We start from the raw sequence: 25,018 nt of genomic DNA, 5'->3' as shown, positions 1-25,018 counted from the left end.
TTGAGGAAAGGAATGCCCTATGGGCATTGAAAGAGGTAAAATGATGCTATAGAATGAAAAGGAATCGATATTTAGGGTTATTGGAGCGTTTTGCAAACATTTTTAAAGCCATTAATGGATGTTCAAAAGATATGGTTTAATGAGGAGTGACAGCTTTCTCCGCACTATTCAACTGGAAAGGAAAGTAGCACTTTGGCGGGAACAGTTTGGAAAACTGAAGGGCTTTACTTTAGTATTCTGAACGATTTAGCTTTTCTTTTTACATGTTGGTTGACTTTTCCATCACGTTTAAGTGGGCCGGGATTTCTTAGAGCATATTTGTCATCCGCTATACCGTCTGAAGTTTAGCCTTCTACTGTGTCCTCAAATCGATAAACGCTCTTCACTTTGTCGCTAAGTCAGTCCAATAGCTACGATTGCAGTAACGTTTGTTTGTTTATGACACGTTTTCCTCATCTTGAGTGAGTGTTGAATTTCATAATTGGAAAAATGCACATTCTGAATGTTGAATTTGGTGGTTTGATTTTAGAACGGCGACATAAACACAAACTTTACCAAAGTAAACACCAGTGCCGGCTGTGAGTTGATCTTTCCACAACAATCCACTACGAGCAGCAATTATTTTTACTTATTCACACACACAAACACACACACACACACACACACACACACACACACACACACAAGACATATAAGATACAAACACATATAAGATATATACGGTACATGAGGTGAGACGGCCTTACTCCTGTTTAGCTCCAATTAAATGAAGTACATGGCCAGACTATTACGACCTCTCGAAAGAAACTTCTTCGCTCTGACTATGATTTCACTGTGGCACCGACATTAAGCAGACAAGTGTTGAAGAAAGCCGACCAAACTAAATCAGAAGAAATCTTTTCAGTCTCAGTTTCATTTCGTGGTCATTGATTTTCCTTCTATTCAAATGTTACAAAAACACACCGCACTGGCACTTTTATGGCTTCGAGCGTGATGAGTGGTAAACATAAGTTGTTATCGTGACAGGAGGCCTCAATAACATATGGAAGCCGGCGACAGTGCTCTTTTACGAACTTTACACGGACAAAGTACAGTAAAGGCCATTTCTTGTTGTGTTGTCTTGATATGATGAAATGTGTTTTACACATAGTTTTCATGGTTTCCACGAAACAATCATGATTACAAAATGGCTAATACATGTAACGGCTTCATAAGTCTTCTTCCGTTGACTTCTTTTCATTCATCGACACTGATGAAAATGTGTCATATTCATTAAAAAATCAATCACGTGATTAAATTGACCTTCATGAAAGGTACAGATTCAAACATCGGCTAACAACATATTGAAGAAGTAAATTACTTTACTTTGGAGTGTTTAAAGAAATCGCTCACAGGCAAAGTAAAACACCTCTTCTCACACGAACTGTGTGCGGAATCTCAACAACACAGGACAAACCCGGTAATCTGTGACAGTATTGACCCATGTATGCACTGGACGTGGTTTGGTTTTTTTTTTGGTGAGTCGTGTTTAATTATGAATAATTAGTTTTTGCACAGTGCTAAATTTGCATTGACAATTAATCGTCCAAGGCCCGAGAGAATTCACGAGAAGATTAAACTTAGCAGATGCAATTATATAGTGCACAATGTAATTATAAGTAGACTGAGAGTGGCGATCACGTTTTTCTGACAGTTCCATTGTACGCTTGGGTGGGGGTGGAGGCACAGAAAGGGTCACTCTAAAATAGGGTTAACGCGGAGGTGGTTCAGAGATTGGCTTTTTATAAATTACTGTGATGAAGAGTACCGCGATGCGTTGACTTAATTAATTTTTTTTTCCATCTCCAGTTTACAACAGGTACTCAGAATGCACGAATTCGAAATTGCTGCAAATTTTCGGTAGCCACCGTAGTTTATACCCCAATTAATATGTTTACTGCGCATTCTATATTATGATCTCGTAGATTCTGCTTTCTACTGGCATAATTGCCTGGTCACGTAATAGCTTACGTAGGCGTTCTCACACCCTGTTACTGACTACACACTGTGGCTGGTGTAGCAAAGCCTGCTTGTGCTGAGCCCGGCCAACGCCAGTGCGTTGCTGTGAGAAGGGCTGTTAGATAGTCTACAGTTCACGTGTAGTCAATAGAATGTATGCGGTCAATAAGATGATGACAAGTCTGTATCTGACTTAGACTTACGTGTAGAACTGCCGATACCTTTATAAGTTGGCAATGAATAAGTTCAATACTCAACTTTGTCTGTTTTGCCATGATGATATGTGATAACCCATGATGATGATGATGATGATGATGATGATGAATATCATCTAGTATGGTATTGTCGTTTCTCCTAGTGTAAACTTTGGAAGCGCATTCATTGAAAAAACACAATGACAGAATAGCTGTCCGGAAGCCGCTAAAACAGACAGACGACTGCACGTCAAACACAATCAATAGCCGTAATGGCCCTCGACACCGAAAGGGCTTATACTGGAAGTTTCATAAGAAAAACCTAAGCAGATCTATTACATTTGACAACTCACGACAGATACATGTATAGTGAGACGCTATCGCCCAGTAATAATCTTTTATGTCCATATAAATATAAAATGCATTGCCATTCAATACGCTTCCGCAGAGTATGTCTTTCTTCAAACAGTACAATTACACAAAAGAAACAAACAGCTGACAAACTCTCATGAGACACTTCAGGCTGGGGATGAAAACGATCTTAGTTCAAATAGTTCAGAAAGACATATAGACATACAATGAAAAAAGGGACAGACACAGTACATATTACGAATCGTTTAAAATACGGACATCTGCTTAATAGAAACTGCTTTTGAAACGGATGGGGTTTTATTTTGTTTTTAAAAGATCGATAGCAATCGCCAGACTCTATGTGTGGGCTATTAACGTCACCAGGTTTATCGTCGAGGCAATATGTACGTGCACCGGACACTTTGTCCGGAAAGATTGAAAAGGACGGTGTATGCTAAGATGGCACTTTAGGCTTTGCATACTTGCAATTCTACAATTGAGTAAAGGAATAGGGAAATGAATTGTTTTGCTGCATGAACAATTATTTGTAATTCTGTACACGTGTTTAAGTTTTTTTTGCAGGCAGTTTGCACTCATTTTTTGGTATATTTGCACCTGTCGAAAGTCACCTCGGTCGTTAAGAATAGGTGAAATATGGCTATTTTTTGGGCAACACCTCGAATACCAGAACCAAAGATGGCTATGATAATCGGAAAGCGATGACTTATACCCATACTGTAACGGCAAGACGCGTTATCAACGGACGAGTAAATACTGCCCTCTATCAGCGCCAAACAGAACACCAGCTGGCTTCCTCCGACCTCCTTTTTTTCTCGATGACGTCAAGCCGTTTTTCAGAGCAAAGTCAGCCTTCACAATGTCATCATAGCTTGACTTGCATTTATTGATTACGATGATTCAATATCACTTTTTATTTTACTCCATTGTTTGTAGGGACTACTATGGCTCGTAACGATCGTACAATAGGCCGAACAAGTACAATCATTAAAAGTTTTGAATTGACGCAGAAATCCCGCGTTTTCGGAAAATGCATCTGTTTTGGTATTTCATATTGAAAAGTTCAAAGTTATATCACCCTACATTGGCTAGCTACTGAGAGGTGTATACTATGATAATACTATATGATTATACGCTTTGAGAATGCGCACTGCTTTGGATGAATTTTCAGAGACAGATAATCAACATATGAAAATGAAAATACAAATGTTTGTCCACTTAATTTTGAAGTACTAGAAACTTCGCCCGCCGACGATATCACTTTCCTTCGGAAAGGATGAAAATTTTTTCGTAGGAAGCAAGCAAACTACTTCGAGTGAAAGCCCTGTCATTCCCGATCGTAATGACAGACAAGCACTGTCATGTGAATGTGAGGTTAAAAGCGTTTTCCACACGATACATCGCACGCTGTCCAAGACATGAAAGTCAGCTTAATGATCGAAATCGCCCTCTGTCGAGTGGAATGACCTTCCCTAACGATGTAAGTTAATCGAAGGTCAGCGGAGCTTTAAAGAGTTCAATGACAGCAGCTGATTGGTGTAAATGTGCATGGCAAATAGGTAGTTCGGCGAAGCCGTGCGCCCTCTGTAGACACAACAGGCATTTCTTTTGGTTTAACTTGCCTTACAAGCACATTTTGCGACTAAACCTTGTTTCCATTTGCAGCTTGGAATTATTATTGGTTATTAGCCTAGGTAAAGCATGATGAACTCGCGTTGGTGGTAACAGCACTGCTAACCAACGATTTCCAAGTTTTTTGAACTTTTTTCCCTGCTCTACCTATGTAATCAGAAAATAGAACCAGATTAGGGACTGGTCAGTTTCTTCGGCCTGGGGGGGGGGGGGGGGGGGGGGGGCCGGTGGATTATTTTTTGCCGACGTCAAAAAGTGGCTGACCCCCCCCTATTCCAATTTTTGAAAACAGGGTGACCCCCCCTATTCCAAATTTCAAAAACAGGGTGAACCCCCCCCCCCCGGCGCCGACATAGGTAAAACAAAAGGTGGACATAAATTATATGTATATATATATATATATATATATATATATATATATATATATTATATATATATATATATATATATATATATATATATATATATATATATATATATATATATATATATATATATATATATATATATATATATATATATATATATAATATATATATATATATATATATATATATTATACTGGTATATACATATATCTATATACGTATATATATATTATATTTTACATTTTACATATATTCATATTTTAAATAGTCATTCTATGTTTTAATGAAATTGTTGACATGTCAGTTGTAAGATAGGAATTTCAAAGTGTCAATCTTAAAGTTTGAATACAGTACATTTTGAATGAGCTGTATTTTGAATGAGCTGTGAATGTATTTCACACTTTCTATGCTTAACCAGATGTCCTGAACTGTTGTACAGAAATGGATGACAATCATTAATATCAAAGAAGAAAAAGCAGTGAATCAAAAACTTTGATGGGTGTTAAGACTTGCCAACCATCCAATTAAATGTCCTGAGGAGCCATAGAGAGCTTTTTTAGCCAAATCTGATGTGTACAGTGTCTGAGAGGACCTTCTCTTGTAACATTGAAACCATAAAAGCACAGCTAATAATGACAAAAACTGCCTTTTTTAACTGTTATTTTGTTCATAAAAAAGCATCTTTCTACAGAAAACCTGTGACACATAGGAAAATAATTGCATCAATGAGAAGGAAAGATATCTTTCATTTTTCTGTCCCTAAATTAAGTCACTGTATCAAATATATATTGTGAAATATTTGTGCATGTTGCTTTCTCATACTGAATTCTCATAGAGAGAACAGAAAAGTATCAGGAATTTGTCATCCTTTTCATATGAAATGCAGATTTCATAATGGTACACTTTCACTCAGCAAACATCAAGATATCTCTGATTTACTGAAGTATTGCGCCCGAAGGGCGCGCCGAAAAATATGAAACATCCTGATATCTCTGATATATATGCCTTGTATATTAAAGTCTGCACCTGAAGGGCATGCCGAAAAATGTCTGATATACTAGTATTAAAGTAATGAGCTTGAAGAGCACGCTGAAAAATATTGAACATACAGATATCTCTGATGTATGTATGCTTGATATGTTAAAGTTGGGCATGCTGAAAAATATGACTGATTATTAAAGTTACGCGCCCGAAGGGCGCGCCGAAAAATACAACTGAATGATGAAATTTGTGGCTGACACTAGCATTTTAGGCAATGATGAGCCTGTTTCAAAATTCAAAAACACACTGACCCCCCCTATTGGGCATTTCAAAAACATGGTGACCCCCCCCTATCACCAAAGTCAAAAACAGGGTGACCCCCCCCCATGAATCCACCGGCCCCCACCCCCCAGGCTGAAGAAACTGACCAGTCCCTTAATTCTGTTGGGGAAAACTGTGTGCGATAAACTAGCTTCTGTAATGTAGAGATGGAGATAATTCAGTACATACCATGCACCGTAATCTCTGCGTTATTCTTTTTAGTGAGCTGCATAATTCCAGTGTATTAAGGAAAGCCCTGGAAATATATTATTTGTCAGATTTAATTATGTTTATCATAATTATACCCCTTACTGTGAGTCCCATTTTTACAAACATAATGCCACTGTGCTGTGACTTTTAGTGTATCTTTTGGACACGATTTGTTTTGGGCACGGAGGCATACCGATAATGAACAAGACATGGAAATTCTTGCTTAGTAACAGTGACATCCAATTATACATATAGATATATTTCTTTTATTTTATGCCACACGCAGTAAGTAATATATCTGTCGTAGGAGTCTGAATTCACTATTTGTGACTAATAGGGGGAAACTGGTAACTCCAAAAATGATGGGAAGGATGGCTATGTTCAACCTATTCACCCCAATTCTCTGTAAACAGGTCCATGCTCACCATTGATAACAATGAGTTAGGGCCAAACCATGGTGCAGAAAGGGTAAAAAAAGATTGCAATTCCGTTTTTCAGTCACTCATCACAGGTTTTTGTAGTCGGGTCGGAAGGTAGGGTTCCCATGCACCCCATGGATGTATTTTTTAACCTACATTTTTGTAATCCTTAGGGTCTATATTTAATGAATTTTGATGTTCCCAAAATCAAATAGTGTCCCATGGGGTTCATTTGGCGCCATCTTTGCCGCCATCTTGGCCGCCATCTTGGATTTCAACAATGGGGTAGGGGTCACGTATTTACCGCTCGACGGAAACAGAAACAATAAACTACTATAAACGTTACATTTTTAGAAAGCCAAGATCATGGCCCTTTTATTGATATATAACATAATAGGGATAAATTAATATTCGAACGTCGATTAGACTTTATATCGGCCATTGACCGTAAATCGTAAAATTTTCTAAATTTCACACCCAATAATTCAGTTCCCGTTCCTCCAAACAATTTTTCATAAGGTATTTATATATTTTTTGGAAGAACTCAGTGCAAAAACAATAAAAACAACATTAAAAGTATGTGTCTTGAGATTTAGTAGGTGCGATACATCTACGATGTTGTGTCGTGGAGGATCATAACTTGTTAGTTTAGTCAAGAATTCTGTCTGCGAAGAAAACGGAAACTCAACAGCCGGGGAGTATGACACCTTCAATGCGATAACCTCAAGACTGAGTGAATGATTGACAGGGTTCCTACGAATCCATCGCATCTGTCTGAAGCGACACGTTCAAGTCGCTCTCGAGGCTTGTTGGATATCTTGCTCTGGAAAGGGCTGTCATACATTCTAAATGACAGTCAAGCTGAGCACCGTGAAGAACCTCGCGCCTGAAGCGAAGCTAAGGATGCAAATGAGAGACAAAACAAACTATGAGGATTTTTTCCTCACACCTAGCGATGTAAGCTGATTCAAAACTGTAACATTTCGAGACGCCAAGAGATATCTTGCAGTGTCTCTGTCGCATAGGCTGTCTTATTATCAAATGACCGCAGGAGATCGGCATAGAAAAAAAACCCATAAGGCGAGAAAAAAAAAATTATCTGTTCAACGGGCCCTACCGACCCATATTTGGACCACTCCACATTTTTCTTTTTTTTTTCCCGAAATCTTTACGAATCTAAAGAAACGCGGAGATGTTATTCAGTGAACATCTGTCTGTAAGATGAATGACCTTCACATTTTCGATGACATTGACTTGAGTGAGATTGATACAGGCTATGATTTGAAGAGTAAAGGTGGAAGCGCATCACAAACATTTGGTCAAGGTGAAGGGCAGGGTTAATACGCCGTGGAAAATAAACTATTACGCTACGTGTTCCGTATAGCTTAGACACTCTGTACTGTATTGTTTCATCGGCGTTTATTTCACGTCTGAGTGGTTGTACAGTCTATATTTCTAGTGTTCCTATTTTCAGTGTTCCTTGAAAATTCTTTATTGTTCTTTGAGTCATCACTCGTTCCGATATTCGTCATGGCTTTCTCCTATCGAACGTGAGATTGTAAGCAGCAGTTCTCACTGCAGGACGGACATGATTTGTGTTTCCGTTGTTGAGAATGCACAAGGAGTCAACCTTATGACATTTGTTTGACTTGGACACAGAACGAATGGTCTAATTTCGCTCCCTCGCTCGACGACGTCACCCCGGACATCCCCGGGGCAGACCCGTCCGTTTCTGAGTCGCGAGTTTTGGTTGGAATGCACCGTGCTCATATGGCTGGTGACACCAACACAGAAATTAGCTCAGTTAGATTCAGGTGCCGCCAACGAAGCTGTTCGTGCAAAAAGGTGTTCGTGCGAAGTTTTTCAGCGGGCGGGCAGATTTCAAAACTAATCAGCAGGCGGGGAGAAAATATCGATATTTACTGTGGGCAGGGAAGAAATTTCATTACTTTCAGCGGGCGGGGAGAAAAATTTTGACAGTGGGCACCGGAAATTACGTAGAGGGAGGGGAAAGCGGCGTGCTTAATATAACCTTACTTAGAGGGGAGCAATGTTCCAAGGTATACTGCTAACTGCTTGCATGGTTTTGTATTGATCTGGGTTGCATAGTGGGCATCTAGTTGGCAATGGGGAATTTCAGTAGTAGGGAGAGGGCAGCGGGGAGCTTGAATTGTTGTGGGGAGTGGGGAGCGGACAGACTGTAGATACCGGAGGGCAGTGGGCATCAAAATTCAGTGGGAAGGCACATTTTCAGTGTATACCAGTGGGAGGGCACCGGTAACGAACAGCTCTCACTTTCCCCTCCACGTTTTAGGTCAGGGTCAAAAATAAGAAAAATCGGTATATCAGCCTTCAAAACAGGTTTTGTGATGATTTTGAGAAATTCATGAAATTTACCAGTTGGTGGCCTGCTGTAGATTGAACTGTAGAAGTGAAGGCAAAGAAGCTGTTGTGAGACAACCAACCCATGTCAACAAAAAATTGAAAAAATCATGAACGTACTAAACAACATATCCAGTATATGTTATGTGGCTAAGAAAAAGCATGAAACACACAAAAAGTGTTTATATTATATATTCTGTTTAAGAAAAACCCCAAAAAAAAATCAAAAAAAAAAAAAAAAAAAATCCGACCTACCTACCCAACTTTGAAGTCGTCCCGCCCGTTGAACAGCTTTTTTTTTTTTTTTGGCCTAGAAAAAAAACCCCATAAGGCCCGATAATCAAGAAGCTTACACCTTCTCTCCTGAAGCTGTTCGAATGTTGTAACACTTACTTTTTACTTTCTGTGATCCTATTCCAGCTCTCAAACACCAATGGATTTTTTAAAGAGGTGTCTCCCACAAATAATGATGAAGTATAGCAAACTTGCGAGTTTCAAAATTTCATAAATCTGATTACACAATAATTATATTGTAGTCAGCCAACTGTGTTTGAAATACATATACTTTTGAACTAATAAACCCAAAGTGTTAGGCGAAAAGTCACATCGACGTTTTCCAGAAACAAATAAGACACTCTGACGCTCTTCAAGACCCTGTCACAAGAGTTAAATTAAATATCATGACACAGTGGTTTTTCAAAGTTTCAATATTTTTGCCCTTTAACTGATCGCAAAGAGATATTTTTTACTGAAAGTGAAATTATAGTTCTTTGATATATATGCATTACTTTTACATCATCATTTACAGTGCCGTATATTAATTACAAGTCAATAAAGCTAATTGTATGGGAAAATTCTGTAAAGGCAGTGAACTTGACAACTAGTATTCCTCCGCTTCAGTGTTACCTATTAGCATGATAGAATAATAAGGAACAATAACTTTACCATATCATTCGGTATTTGCGGTAGCATCTTGTACGACTTACATAAATAGTTCCAATCAAATATATTAAACATACCTGGGTAAATATTCCTTCAAGAGCACACACACACACTCACACACACACACACACACACACACACACACACACACACACACACACACAGAGGGAAATTTTCTCTTCATCTCTTCAATTTCCTGATTGTGCGTTCTACCTTTCTCTGAAAATGATTTCGAGGTCAAGGTGCATTAGCAAACAGGCAATATCATCGCTAGCATTTCAACGGTTTGTTTTTTTAGCATTTATCGTTTGCTGAACTAAAACGGTGATTAGTTTAGATTCTCCTTGTCATATCATCTCGAGCTACTTATGTCGGCTAGGCAGCATGTATAGATTGCTTAAAACATATTGTAATTGGCAGCTAATCTTGAAGGTCTTCAAATTTGTATATTGTTAAGTTCAGGGTTGCAAAGTTGAAGGCAACTGAACAATCCGCGCTGAGAATACTCGAAGTTAATAATAATGATTATCCCCCATCTCTCCATATACCGTGAGCGATATGAGGTTTAATGAGGTCCAATTTTAATATTCTCCTATCGGTGTAGAGCACAGCAATTCTAACATTATACAATTTCACTTTCTTTATGACTGTTTCATCGTAGACTTTTAGATCTGTATGACCATAGACATTTTCTGCAGAATTCTAGTTCAAATACCGCCTCTGCAACAGTGAAACTGAAGCGGCGACGTGACAGTCAGCAGACTATAGCGGCAAAACTGTTTCCGTAAAGTGTGCTTTACAATCATATTCGCGTCCATGTATAAGATCGCAGACATTATAGGAAGTACAAGCAAAACTCAAAACTACGTCGCCAAAGTTGTGCACTTGTGTAACATGTAATATCAATGTACTCAAAGCTGAAATGCGAGGGCAAAAGGCTGGACGTTAGATAGGTCGGATTAAGCTGGTATGATGTATCTTGTAACTAATACTAGATAAACACTGAACATTGGTCAGTGCAATGATTAACGAGGAATAGATCTAAACGTCTAAGAGCAAATGGATAAGCTTACTTCCTGAAAATGGAGAATGAGACGTTAGGTTTAGAATTGTGCAGGTCGCATTTCGGTCTCTCATTATACTTTAGTCGAGATTCGAATCTCCCAAGTCATCTGGACTACCTGTGTATAACTGTGTATGACAAAGGGTGACCTGATCGACTGTGTAAGAACTATGTATAAATCATCTGTAATAGATCATTCTTAAGAATGCAAAGACGTAAATGGTGCATTTTCGGTACAATTTGCATATTTGCAAATGTACTTTAATTTTTATTCAGAATGATTTCATAGGCCTTTATTCATCCATGGATGTAATCTATCACGACGGAAAAGGTGATTATCAACCATCATTGACTGAAATAACAGCGTTTCATCTGAATCTCAATATCATAGGATAATCACGTCAAATCGAGGCTATACACATACTCATGGAATAGAAAGTCTGTGATCACTCCGAAAATTCTTGTTATCTTGAATAATCAATGTCTCCTTTACCAACTGACCGGATGTAGAGCATGCTGGTCATTTATTCGATGGAAGTACAGATGAAGTATTAGTACATCTTTACGTACGAATCATTGGCAAGACTGATTTCATATGCATCTTGTACTTGAAATGTGTTATTAGAGAATTTCATGGGAGGAAATACAGGGCTTAATTAATACAAAATGGTACATTCTACAACAGAGTAATATCATAGACAGAGTGGCAACAGCTATTGTTTAAGGCGTGAAGCGGTTACGTAAGCAATCCATGTTTGCCTCGCCTCACGAAGCTCTTGGCTCTCTTTTCCGAAGAGTGCCGACCATGCACCCTTCGGTAATTTTCGGATTTTCACCAATTGTTAAGCGAAAGTATGTTCGACAAAGCTTGTGTTGTAGTTGTCGTGTGGTGCTGATCGGAATTGATGTGCGGGTGAAAACGCGAGTGTTTTGAGCTTCAGGAAAGTGGGTTTTACCGTTTTAAAAATTCCTCTCATATTTTTATGAATATATAATGGGTGTGTTTGAACCAAATTTGAAAGTCTTTTATCGATACTGTCTGGTTTTACTCAATGGTTTACGGTCAGTCACACCGTCTTTTACACGTGCGCCAAGAAAGGACATGTTTATGAAACTGCTGGCGTGTTATGTTTTGATTGGCGTGAGGCAGTGTTTCTGGCCTGAAAGCTCACAAAGTAACTATGGTTGCTACGCGACTGGCAGTACGATGCCATCTCGTCGTATGTTTTGCATAATCTCGTGTAATTATCAACCACAAACCAAGCCTCCAAAAAGTTTAACACCTTTGAAGCTCATTTTAATATGAAAAGCCAATAGTCTACCGAGACGACCATGGAACAAAAGGCATGAAAGTGTTGCCACTCTGTCTATGATATTACTCTGTGATTCTACATACAAAAGGACAAGGAACGAGGGTTTCCAAGGAAATCTTCACAAAGCAGTTTGATATTATCTTGAACGGAAAGTAAAATCAGAAGTATTTTTATTTGAATCAAGTTAATTTTATAAATTTTGTCACGATCCAAACTGTTTTGTGGTTGTAATGTTTAGCAGGTTTAACATGCTGTCAACTGAAAGAAACTTAACGGTAGTTAAAGACACCAGTTCCCAATAGTTACAGTTATTTTATGATACAGCGGTGTGTAGGATTGATCCTCGATCCGAAGATGTGTTCTTAAGACGTCGAACTAACGCCAAAAAGGAAAATGTTTTGTTTGTCATCCCCATACTGGTCGACGCAGCTTTTCGTTTACATTCGCTTGAGATATATACATGAAAATGATGACAGTCCAGTACCAATGACAGATGTTCACTGATCACAGTGCGTCTGCTACAGGTCAGATCAGTGAAGCTACAGTTCAGTATAGTGTATTGTCATAATCTGCTTGCATGTAGGAATTATTACTCGATAGAAACATTCCTGTTTTGTTTTTCTGCACTCATGTGGATGTTAGGTCACAAAGACATAAATACCCAAACATAGGAAAAGAATATAACCTTAAAAATTAGAAAACGCGTTCACATATCTTGTTTGTTTGTAAGAGACCCAAAGTGAATAAGAAACTTGTATATTTTTAGCTAACAGAAAGACCTGCCTAAACATATAAACATTTGCAAGACTTAAACGTATACAGTCACCTGTAATCTAAACATGCCCATATATGGTCAAAGGGGCGTTCCTTGGTATTCAAAATGCCCATGTGAGGGCGCTGTTTTTAAAAAGCGGTCACCCGCTTAAAATCTGTGATTGGTTAGATTTCCTCTTTCCATGGTAACTGTGGCAAAATTGGAACAGGTGACAGTATACCTTTAAGCTTCTGTGAGAAAACACACGAGCTAATAATGGATCCATACCTCACTACAAACATGTGAGCATTGCCCCCTCATCGGCAATTGAAGACTAATTACAAGTTTAAAATCCCCTCCCAATAAATTAACAGAATAGAGTCAAAGACACCCGGTCGTTTGATATGGCAAAGAGAGAAGCAAATGCAAATCATTTGTTTATCTTTGGTTCAATTGCCCTGTTCGAACTGTGGTTTGTTTTCATTATCGTCCATCAGATGGGCCCATACATAAACCAGCCTTCAATATTTGATGAATTCTTGATTTCACACTTCCATTATATAGTTATACGTAATCTGATCATGTTGAGACAAAAAGTTTTGATAGATATTTTCTCTGCTCATCACCTAATTTCTTTGTTCGCAGCAGAAAGGTTGCTTTGAAGAAATGTAAAATATTTAATCTTAGCTTGCAAGACATAGAAGTGATTTCTCCTCTCCACAGTTAAAGGCTATTGAACCTTAGAAGGCACTGAGCCATATCAGACTCAATATCAACCATAATGCCATAATTCTCCTTTACCCTATAGCTTAACGTCATACATGAAATCTAAGCAATCAAAGCTTTATCCAAGTTTTTAGCTACGTCACGAATCGATAAAGCCTACGATAAGCACACTACGATAAACCAGCGAGGCAATGATATGCGTTTTATACAAAGGTAACACAAGGCATCATTCATATAATCTGTTTGGACGCAAAGAAACTGCAATCTCATACAAAGAACTAACATACAATCCTTCAACGACATTATTTTTAGTGCTACAGCTAAAATCAGGACTGATATAAAATATGAATTATATCCTTTATATGGTCACATTTGACAAGGTGAATTATCCTAACATTAACTTTCTAGGCTTTTGCATGGCAACTTTTGGGTTTCCTACTTTTTGTCGATAATAATCAATACCTTAATGTATGTTTTGCGTCTGACTTTGATCAAGGGTTCGATAACAGCCCCGTTTGCGCTAACTATTTAGAATTTCATGAAGTCTGCCAATAGTACATCAATACTACATATATTCGGTTTTGGAAGGAAATTATTAATTTCAGTACTGTATTCGGCTTTGCAGTGAAATCATCAATATCCAGTACTGCGTACGGTTTGGAAAGTAGATTATCAATTCCCGTACTAAACTTCACATAAGTAATTCCCCTATAAATAAGTAATTCCCCTATAAATACCAAATGGGTATAAAACTGCTCTGGCAGAAATGTGACACTTCATGAGGCATATCGATGTATTGACAAAAACTAGTCTTGAGTTGAAACAATAAAAGGAAAAAAAAACCCATTTCACACAGCCTTGCACACTAAGAAAAACACTTTCTTGCGAGTCAAGGGCAACTGTTCAATGTCACTCAGATTTATCTGGCAAAGTGGGACATGGAAAGTCAATAAAGGCGATTGTGATAACGTAGTCACACAATAATCTCTTTAAAGTGAGTATAACAATCATTCACTTTCCGAATTAAACACATAGCTAACTAGGGTAACTCAATAAAATAAATTGGTACAATTTTTTGTTCTGAAATTTTGTTACTATACGTATTTTGGTTTAGTCTCAACATTCGTACATGTTAACGTTCGGTACATACTCATGACATATAAGGTCATTGACTCGTTTTCATCATTTTGCCCATTATATTCTCTCCCCATTACATTAAGTGTAGTAAATTCCAAACCAAAGCAACTATTATGGCTATATAAAGGGGTTAAGATATGTATTGAAGCGATTAACTGACTACATATAACATTTTATCAAAAGATCAATGAACCTTGTATACATAGAGTGCCATCCCACAGTTTAATAAAACGCCTCTTTTCCGAGGCATACGTTTTACAGTTATAGGGTCTCTGTCGATGATTACACATTTTTCACTCTCCTGCATGGATGTGCACTTCGAAGGCCTCTGTTTTTACGATCCAATCTAGTAAAGCCGATTTGATTTTCAATTAAACCAGATTGATTGCCTGCAACTTTAACGGTTCGCCTGGCAAGACCATAACATGTAATTGCAACCTGAAAATGGCATTGACCTTAGATTTAAACTTTCTGAACTTTAATTTAGTGGCGACTATGGGCAGTAAAATCAGTTTTGGGAACATATCTATGCGTCGTGCTCTCTCTCTCTCTCTCTCTCTCTCTCTCTCTCTCTCTTCTCTCTCTCTCTCTCTCTCTCTCTCTCTCTCTCTCTCTCTCTCTCTCGATGGTTAGGGTAGTTAATGCCTAGGGGACACCCTAGGCATTTCTTATAGCTCTTCACTGTCATTTATAAGGTTGGGACGTACCATTATACAACAGTCTTAGGTGATGTTGAAATTCGATAAATAATATTTGTTTTGGTGGCGACACTTTCAAAACAACTCAGTCGTTCGTTTAACAGCGTAGATTTATCAGCATTGATCGTGTGTAGCTTTTCTAATAGACAAATATTTTCACTTGCTTACGTTTGAGTAACTGGATGCTGCAGCAATAATTGGCCAAGATACATTAAAGTCACTCTCCTTGGTCTTTCAAGACCAAATATAGGCTACTTCGATAGTTCAGTGCTGTCCTCATGCTATTTTGTAACGGAACGATTGTATGTGATTAGAGAAGCATGTCTTGAAGGTGTTATCATCGAGGCCTTGTTAACCTCTTCGTCGATTCCTGTCGAGACTTTCATTTTTATATTCTAATTTTTAAAAGTTTTATTTGGAGCTGTTAATGACTCTCCTGGCTTGACAGTCACTTTATAACGGATGTGAAGACTTACCCCGGCAATGAAAAACAACTGGTCGATCTTTATTCTGGTTTCCGGCGATTACTCTCTCCTTGAAAGTGATTTGATTGCACAGACCATATTCTCCATGAAACTGTGACTCATTTCAAATGTATTTGTATTTTTTTGTGGAAGTGTTGGTCAATAAGTCGAAGGAATTCCTTGCCGATGTTAGTTTCCACTTTCTTACTGATAAGTTGGGTTGAACCTCGGGATGTTACATTCCCTGTTATTGTTTTCTCCTCCTTGATTGGTTGGTCCGAACATATTGAAGTTGGTCCATGGGTAGGACTTCAACGCGTTTTTGCAGTGACCCCAGGATATATCAAAGATACCCGCATCACTTGATATTGTTGAGTTGCGTTTACTTATTGCATCAGGGATATGTTTAGTTATAGTTTGTAGGTGAGAAGACTGCTTATGAATGTTCATTGCTTGGCCGTTCGGTTTAAGATACGGACAGAACTCGCCACAATTCAGATAAATGTCACATCCAAGAAGTAAATTGTTATTTTCTGGTTTGTTAAATTGTAATTTCAGACCATGGCCATGACATACCCTTGTGATTTCATTCTTTACCTTCTCTGCCTTGGTGCCCGTGACATTCTTAAGTACACCAGGCCCGTATAAGCCAATTTAATCTTTATCATACCTTTTAGTGAGAAAGTTCAGGATATACAGACCCATCAGTTCACACACTTCGGCACCGTCCACCAAAATCCCTCATATTAAGGAGGTAAGAATTTTATACACTGCAAGATCCGAGGTGCAAACTTTTTATAGACTACCCCCTCGCTACGTATTTAAGTGTTGCGAGTGTAGCGAAGGCTAGGAAAAGAAGTCTAATTACAGAGAAATATATCAATGCGCAGCCTGTTTAAGATGGGACTATTTTCACATAGGGTGTCTTGTATGGAACAGTTCGATCTTCCCATCGATTTACATATCGTGAATAATTATTCCTTTCATAAGAGAAAGAAAGTTTAGAGTAGTAAAAGAGAGAGGGTCACCGGAACTTTGTTTAAAGGACCAGGGACCCCTACGAATAATATAAAAACTATACTAGGGTACGTTGGCGATGGATGAAAGCTTAAACATGATAATTTTCAAGATATGTTGAGGTGATGTATGTAGATATTCAGTATGGAATACAGCAGTAAAGTTGTAAAAGAGCAGTCGCGTCATTACTGGCCAGAGAGATACCAATCTTGTAGCGTAGTTAAGAACACGTAGCGAGGTGTAACCAAGTCTAGGAGTAAAATTTTGTGAAAATTGGAGAAGGGGGTGTAGCGAACGTAACGAAGTGTAGCGAGGTGTAAAGGGCTGTATGATGGTCACTTTTTACTCGCCAGAGAGACACCAATCTTGTAGCGTAGTTAAGAACATGTAGCGAGGTGTAACCAAGTCTAGGAGTAAAATTTTGTGAAAATTGGAGAAGGGGGTGTAGCGAACGTAACGAAGTGTAGCGAGGTGTAAGATGGTCACTTTTTACTCGCCAGAGAGACACCAATCTTGTAGCGTAGTTAAGAACATGTAGCGAGGTGTAACCAAGTCTAGGAGTAAAATTTTGTGAAAATTGGAGAATAGGGTGTAGCGAACGTAACGAAGTGTAGCGAGGTGTAAGGGGCTGTATGATGGTCACTTTTTACTCGCCAGAGAGACACCAATCTTGTAGCGTAGTTAAGAACATGTAGCGAGGTGTAACCAAGTCTAGGAGTAAAATTTTGTGAAAATTGGAGAAGGGGGTGTAGCGAACGTAACGAAGTGTAGCGAGGTGTTAGGGGCTGTAAGATGGTCACTTTTTAGCAAAGTTTAACCAAGTGTGGAGAATTTAATTTTCTTGAAAATTGGAGGGAGAGGGGGTTTAAGAATGTAGCTGCGTTTGCATGATGTTAATTCAAGTAATACAACAAAAAGTTACAGAGTGTTGTTAAAAATGTTTACAAAATTACTCGAACATATTTAATTTGAAAAATTGTCACTTGTATAGTGCCCTGTAGCCTCTATATAGAACCTTTTTTAGATTATTCAAATAACAGAAAATTCCCCAAAACGTCATTCTTTCTTCTTCGATCAAAACCCTCGATCCTAGGTAAATTCTGTAACCTTCGTACGGAGCTATTTAACCTCGCGAAGGAATGGCACTGTGAAGCTCACCGAGCACTCGCACATGCATAATTATTAACAAAAACACTTCATATAGTACGCAAATACAAACACAGCAACTAACTTATACATCGGTAAATTGTGAAACAGATAGCCTTCTGACAGTAAGTGCATAAATTGGTTCTTAAGTATCGATGCCCTTATATTATCAGGAAGAGTATTTTCAATAAGGCATATTTTTGTCAGAAAACACTGATAGTTTCATCAAAATTTGTGACATAGAGCAGCTTTTGAAAAGGATATTATTGTATTATTGCTCTGTGACAGTGATTAACTTGAAGAGGATAAAATCATCAATTTGAAAGTAAACCGCGTATTTAAAGAAATGGCATCTTTATCAAGAACAACAAGTGGAACTGAATTAAAGCGCAGTGGTCGTCGCACTGCGCATGCTCCTGAGGGGTTCCCCTCCCCCCCCCCCCCCCCCTGTTGACAACATATCCGAGAATGCCGCATGAGGTTACGGGTTGATTGGTATGTTTGCGATATTGTCGATAATATGGCGGCTGATTTGTCACAAGCATACCACCTTTCCAAATCTAACACGCAATAAAAGGTCAATTAATCTAAGTTAAATATCTTCTGAATATTGAACAGTAATTACACGCTGGATTGAGATCACATTTTATCATGATTTCCTTGAATCAGTTGAATGGGCCTCGCTCGAGCCATGGAGCTGAGTGAACGTCAACGCGGTGACCTTCTCCATTATCGAAGCAACAACACCTCCCTTGTGCTGCTCTGGCTTGCCGATCATGGTCTTGAGTGTAATTTTTGTGTTTAGGCATTGTGCTTGTTCCTGGTCTTCATATATATACAGTGTTGATCATTTTAGTGATGTATTTTTACCGTGCTGTACATAGCATTGTGTACAACCAGCGTGACCGCGTGATCAAACCCATTTGTTCACTGTGACTGCGTGCAGTAAACTCGGCGACATAATGTGCAGAGTCTCTCAATGTTCGTAGCCTTACATGAGTTTTTAGATAGAAATACACCACTGAAGTTCGTTTCCGATCTTAATTTTTTACTAGTGCATGATGTTGAGTCTTACAAAGGCGTTAACAAAGTGAGGGACCGCCCCATCTCACTCCAATTGAAGTTGGCACGACTTATGTTTACAAACATTTATGTTTATCAACAAAAAAATCGCGCACGGGCAGCGCGACGACCACTGCGCTTTAAATTTCCTAAATACCACTCATACGTCATGAATCGGCTCTCCATATATATTTCATTTGCAATTTACTCAAACAATGACAATGAGAATGCAACATCGACGATGGACAGAGAGACAGACACTGAACAAATTAGGAAAATACATGTACAGCTGTTTTGCAGTAAAACAACGAAAACATCAAGAAGCCTCAGATCAGAGTGCCGTGCACCAAAAGATGAAACTTCTCTATAAAATCATAAACATTGCGGAAGGTGGTACACGGATCGGTATTAGCTGTTCAGTGTTTCCTTACCTGCTCAGTGTCTGTTTTCTCTGAAACAACAGCACTCAATAGCTTGAAATTTAATTTTAAAGTGTACATGCAGGTTTGGTCTATGACAGTTTTTCTGAGATATTAATGTTATGGCTCAAGAAATATGAAATTGAGTTCGAACAAGAAAAGAATTAATAAAAAAAGCCACAAGATTTGTTTACATTTTCCCAAAATATAGCCTTACTGGGTGGCAAACCTAAGTTGTTTAAGGAAAAGCCAAGTTGATCAATTGGTATACAAATAAACGTACACTGTAAAAATAGCGGACGCTAGACGCGTCTTTACGCGTTCAAAATCTACATGTCGGTGTTCAAATTTGAACGGCTAGTGTTCACATTGTTAACACTAGTGTTCATATTATTAACATTGATGTTCTAAGCCTGAACACGATGTGTTAACAACCATCTCCTTCAAGTGTTCAAAAACTCAGCATCACAGAAATTTTACAATACTCTGAAACAGTTAACAATCTTTTGCGTTTTTTACTGTACAATGGCTATATTAACTTTACTACTGCCTCGCTGTCCGGCATACGTACATGAATTTCGGTATGACAAATTTCACACCAAGTGAAAAATATTTCCGCTCTACAATTGCTGAAAGCATGTTTTTTCTAAAAAAGGAAGTATAAGAAATAATTTTACACGTTTATTTCGGGTTGAAATTTCAAAAATTTGAAAAGACAATCAGAAAACCACCATGAACGTTTAAATTTTAACATCGGCGTGCAAGAGGCGTTCTACTTCTAAACACTTGGTGTTCAAGTTTGGTGCCTTTTCCTATCCCATGATGCATCAAAACGGAAGTTGCGACATTTTTCTTGAAAGCGCATGCTGAAGTCGTGATCGTGCGGAAACAAGACAAGAAAGGGTAAGTTTTCTCTCCAAAATAGTAAAAGGTTTTAGATTTTGAAGCATCTGTATTATTATCCTTTGAAATTAATTGTATTGTACTTTGAAATAGCTTAACTACGTGAAGAAACCTTTTTTCTTTCAGTGGCTGGTATACCAACAACTAGCTGTGAATACGCAGTGGTACTTTTGGCCATGGCGTATCGATCGATCTCTCTCGGGTCAAGGGTCATCAGAACACACCGTAGCGATAACCCTTGACCTGAGCGCGATCGATACGCCTTGCATAGTACCGCTGCGTAATCACAGCTAACACATGTCTTTTAGTAGAGACAATCGCATGTAAAACATCAATTAAACATCGTAGATTATACAATGTATTGTTTCAGCATATGAGAGTTTTGCTTTTTTATTTTAATCAGTTTATGACAAGAATAAGCAAATATTTTGTAACAGTATTGAAAAGAGGCTCCCCTTTTCCTTAAAGTAATCAGCCCCTTGTCTTTCAAAGAAAGTCTCATCTCGCCATATTACCTATTGTTGCATTATTTTCAGGATATAAAACAATGGACTTAACTGAAAATCAAAGAGTTGTTACAGAAGAGGTAGCTGTCTGGAACCAAGCTTGAGAACCCCAATTCATCTCTAATGTAGATTTAAACTTTCAAGGGTCAGTAACTGAATTTTGATAAGTTTCTGTATTTTTGTTCTTAATTAATCTTAGCTTTGGTAGCATGCTATGATCAACTATATGTTGCCGGAGAATAAGCTTTCACAGACGTGTAGTCTCCCCTATCAGATGCAAGGGTGGAATGAAAATTCAGAGTAAAAATGTCCACTCTGAATTACTGAATTTTCTTAAATTTCAATCTGAATTTTCTGTCACTTTCTGCTTCAATTTTTCATTCCCCCTTGCATCTGATGAAGGAGACTTCACGTTTTTGAAAGCTTATGCCCCTGTAACATTTAGTTGATCGTAGCCTGCTATCAAACCTAAGATTATTTTGTATTGTAGCTCAACGCGTTTCTTGTTCTTAGCAACTGGTTTTTAGCTTTTGCTGTCAGCTAAATAAGTGGATGTGTAGCATTGTACTCAAATTTGTACATAACAAGGTTTTTCTTCAAAACAGCCTGTACGAATCCTTTAATATTTGGATTACAGGTTTCCAGGGATTACCCTAATCAGATATGTTTAAATTATGATGAAATATGCAAATTTATGTTTTTGAGGCTGATTTTGCTATTTGTTTGGTAAAAATCTTCTTCTCTTTTACTGACGTCTTCATTATTTGGTAAACATGTCCCTAATAATGACCTTAGTCAAATTTGTGCTAATTGTGATGAAATATTCAAATTTTTATATTTCATGGCAATTTTTGTCATTTTTGGTCAAAAAATCTTTAAAAAATCTTCTTCAAACTGCTAATTTAACAGCTTTGATATTCAGGACATAGACCTCTACTGATAGCCTTTTTCAGATTGTTCAAATTATGCAGAAATTTGCAACTTTATATTTTTAAGACATTAAAAACATTTCAGATATTTTTAGGATATTAGGGATTACCAGAATGTGATATATTCAAGTTATGATGAAATCTACGTTTTCTTTTATTTTAAGGGCGATTTTTACCATTTTTGGTCAAAAATATTGTATAAAAATTAATAGCAGGGTACACCAGAATTTGAAAGGACTTTACGAATATGATTTTAATTTCTGAAAAGTAGATTTTTGCAATGTCACCAACCATTTCAGGGTTTATTTAAAGATATTACAAACAAACAAACCTCTTTGTTTATGAAGGACTTTGTTTGACAAGGAAATAGGTTTTACCCTGCCAAGGACCCACTTTCCCCACTTTCTGCATGTTGTGCTTTACTGTGACACTTTGACAACTTGACATCTTGTGTTTACTTTAGTGTGGACAACTACATACCATGTGCACTAGAGAAGCCTTGACTAACTTTTTTCCTTAAAAATTTACAATTGTCTATACAAGAGGAAATGTCTTTAAGAAACCATCTTACAAAAATGGAGTATGCATTTCATACATATACATGTTTTCAACTCAATAAGTTTGCCAAATTTTGAGCTTTTTCAGAATTTTTTGTACGTTTTAAATAAGTATGAACATAAAACGTAATCCACAATATTTAAGTAAAACCTGTTTTGTCATTACTTTGTTGATATTTTTTAAAATGATCTACAGTGTTTATGGTGATGTTTTAATGCTTATGTTTTTTATAGTAGGGTGTTAACACCGTTGATATTTTCCTCTGACAAATTTTACATACAAAGTGGTAATGTTTATTTGCCCACTTTACAGTAAATTATTGTATTTTACTCAAGAAATGTTTTGTGTATTTTTAGAATAAAATAATTTTACTAGTACTGAATATCAGTGGTCCGTAATGTTATTTCAAGGCTTGAACACCCCCTGGACGCCCCAAATTAAAGGTGTTCAACAAGCGCGCTTCATGTGTTCTAGCCTTTAACACACTTATCGTTGAACGGCGTCCATGCGTTCAAAAAGTGTTACAGCCCTTTGAACGCGTAAATGCGTTCAATTTTTTGAACACATTTCACGTGCAACGTGTGTTCAGATATGGAACACCATGGTGTTCAATATAATGTCTGATGAACACGTAGCGTTCAAAATCTGCACACGTGTGTTCAAAATTGAACGTTGGTTGAACACGTAGTGTTAAATTTCTGAACGTCTAGACGCGTTCAAAAAGTGTTACAAAAAGGCGTTTAATTGGTGTTCTATCCTTGAACACTTAACTTTACAGTGTAGGGAGTGATCGCTCTATGACTTTAAAATTTTGTCATTTGTTTTTATGTTGTTGTTGTGCTAGTTTGCTGAACCAAGTTGATGACATAACTAATAGGCAATTGTACAAACATAATCCTAATAGTAATAAAACATTCTAAAATAAGAAAGTATTTTCGCTGTAGTCTTAATGTCGTATGAGCAAACTGTCGTTGCAAACAGCATTTTCATCTTTTGTGTCCAAAAAATTTAGTTTGATCCTGAAAGGGGCTGAAAACATACTCAATTCCGTACAACTTGAAATTATAAAGGTGGGTTGACCATGTCAAATGAGGGAATGGAAGGGATAGGAACAGGAATACCCGTGGTGTGCCGAATATGACTCCGTTCTACGACTAGGGCGATGTTCGGCCTCTGAAATAAACCATTTCATAAACAGATTGAAATATATGTGAGATGACAACTTTCACACCTCGGGTAGCGTTCATTGATTAACCGATCGACCGGTAAGTTATATGGTTGACCAGCTTCTTTGATAATGAGTCATGCTGTAGAGCGTCTGCAATGTCGCATTTGTCGTAGAAAAGGCGATATAATCTATACAAATAGAAATTAGAAATTAGGCTAATCATCAATTTTCAAACGTTTCTTCACGTTGATGAAGCGCGCTTTGGCCCTTTTCGAAATGAACAAGTTTTCAACGCCGGTGAAACTTTGAGAAATTGGTAAAAACTCTTGTGAAGATGGTACTTTGCGGACAGTCAGTATTTTCATATACAAATGTCATTGTAATTATGATAGTTATCTTAGAAAAGTGCCTATTTTCATTGATGTTAGATAACTTTGTGTGATGCCGATCACCTTTCAAAACTGCAGGTGGGACCTTATTTCCAATTTGCCATTTTCCGACTTCCTATTTGAGTTTAGGCGTGGTCTATGCTAAGAAGAGGCGGAGCACGAGACGAGTTATCATGACAACGAGATTGATGTCTAAGCATTACCGCGAATATTACGATTAAGCTAATCACATTCATGAATGTTTCACTGTACATTCCTGGCTCTTCGACACCTAATTATGAATCAGCCTATTCCCGACAGTGGAAGTATATCCGATATAAATGAAAGGATTGACATGATTGAATTGTTCATTTTCGCCACCGGTATGCTCATGCAACTTCTCCGGTGCAAAATTAATATATGAAGTTGATCAACGGGCCGCGGTCTATCATTTCGTTAAAATACTAGCGCTCCTTTCGTACCCTATTACTGTGATGAGGGAACTAATAAATTGTACATATTTTAGAAATATATTTTTTACTATAACCCAAATGGGATTCGAACCCCCACACACTCACGGCAACATCGCCTAGCTGCTAGGCCTCACACAAAACCAGTCGGCTACCGTTTCCAAGAACATTAATTTAAATAATTTTATTCAGCCACAGGAAGTTTTCCTATCTTGAAATGCCATGACGGTCAAGATATTTAACATCGGGACTGTAAAGATGTTCACCTTGACTGAGTTCCTGCTGCTCCTCCCGGTTTACGTTGAACCGTTGGCTGTCGAAACTGAGATGCCATCACTCCGCTGTTATCATCTACTGAGCGGTAATATCCACCAAAAAATCAAGTCTGCGAAAGTTGAAACATTAATTGACTTGCGGGAGGTCAGACTTGTAGTCAAAACGGATGACACCACACTATAGATCCAAGCACACCTGATAGCCACCACACTGGTTGATATTATT

The sequence above is a fragment of the Ptychodera flava genome, chromosome 21 (assembly GCF_041260155.1).
Source record: "Ptychodera flava strain L36383 chromosome 21, AS_Pfla_20210202, whole genome shotgun sequence".
NCBI lineage: Eukaryota > Metazoa > Hemichordata > Enteropneusta > Ptychoderidae > Ptychodera > Ptychodera flava.
Note: the sequence above shows the minus strand (reverse complement) of the source record.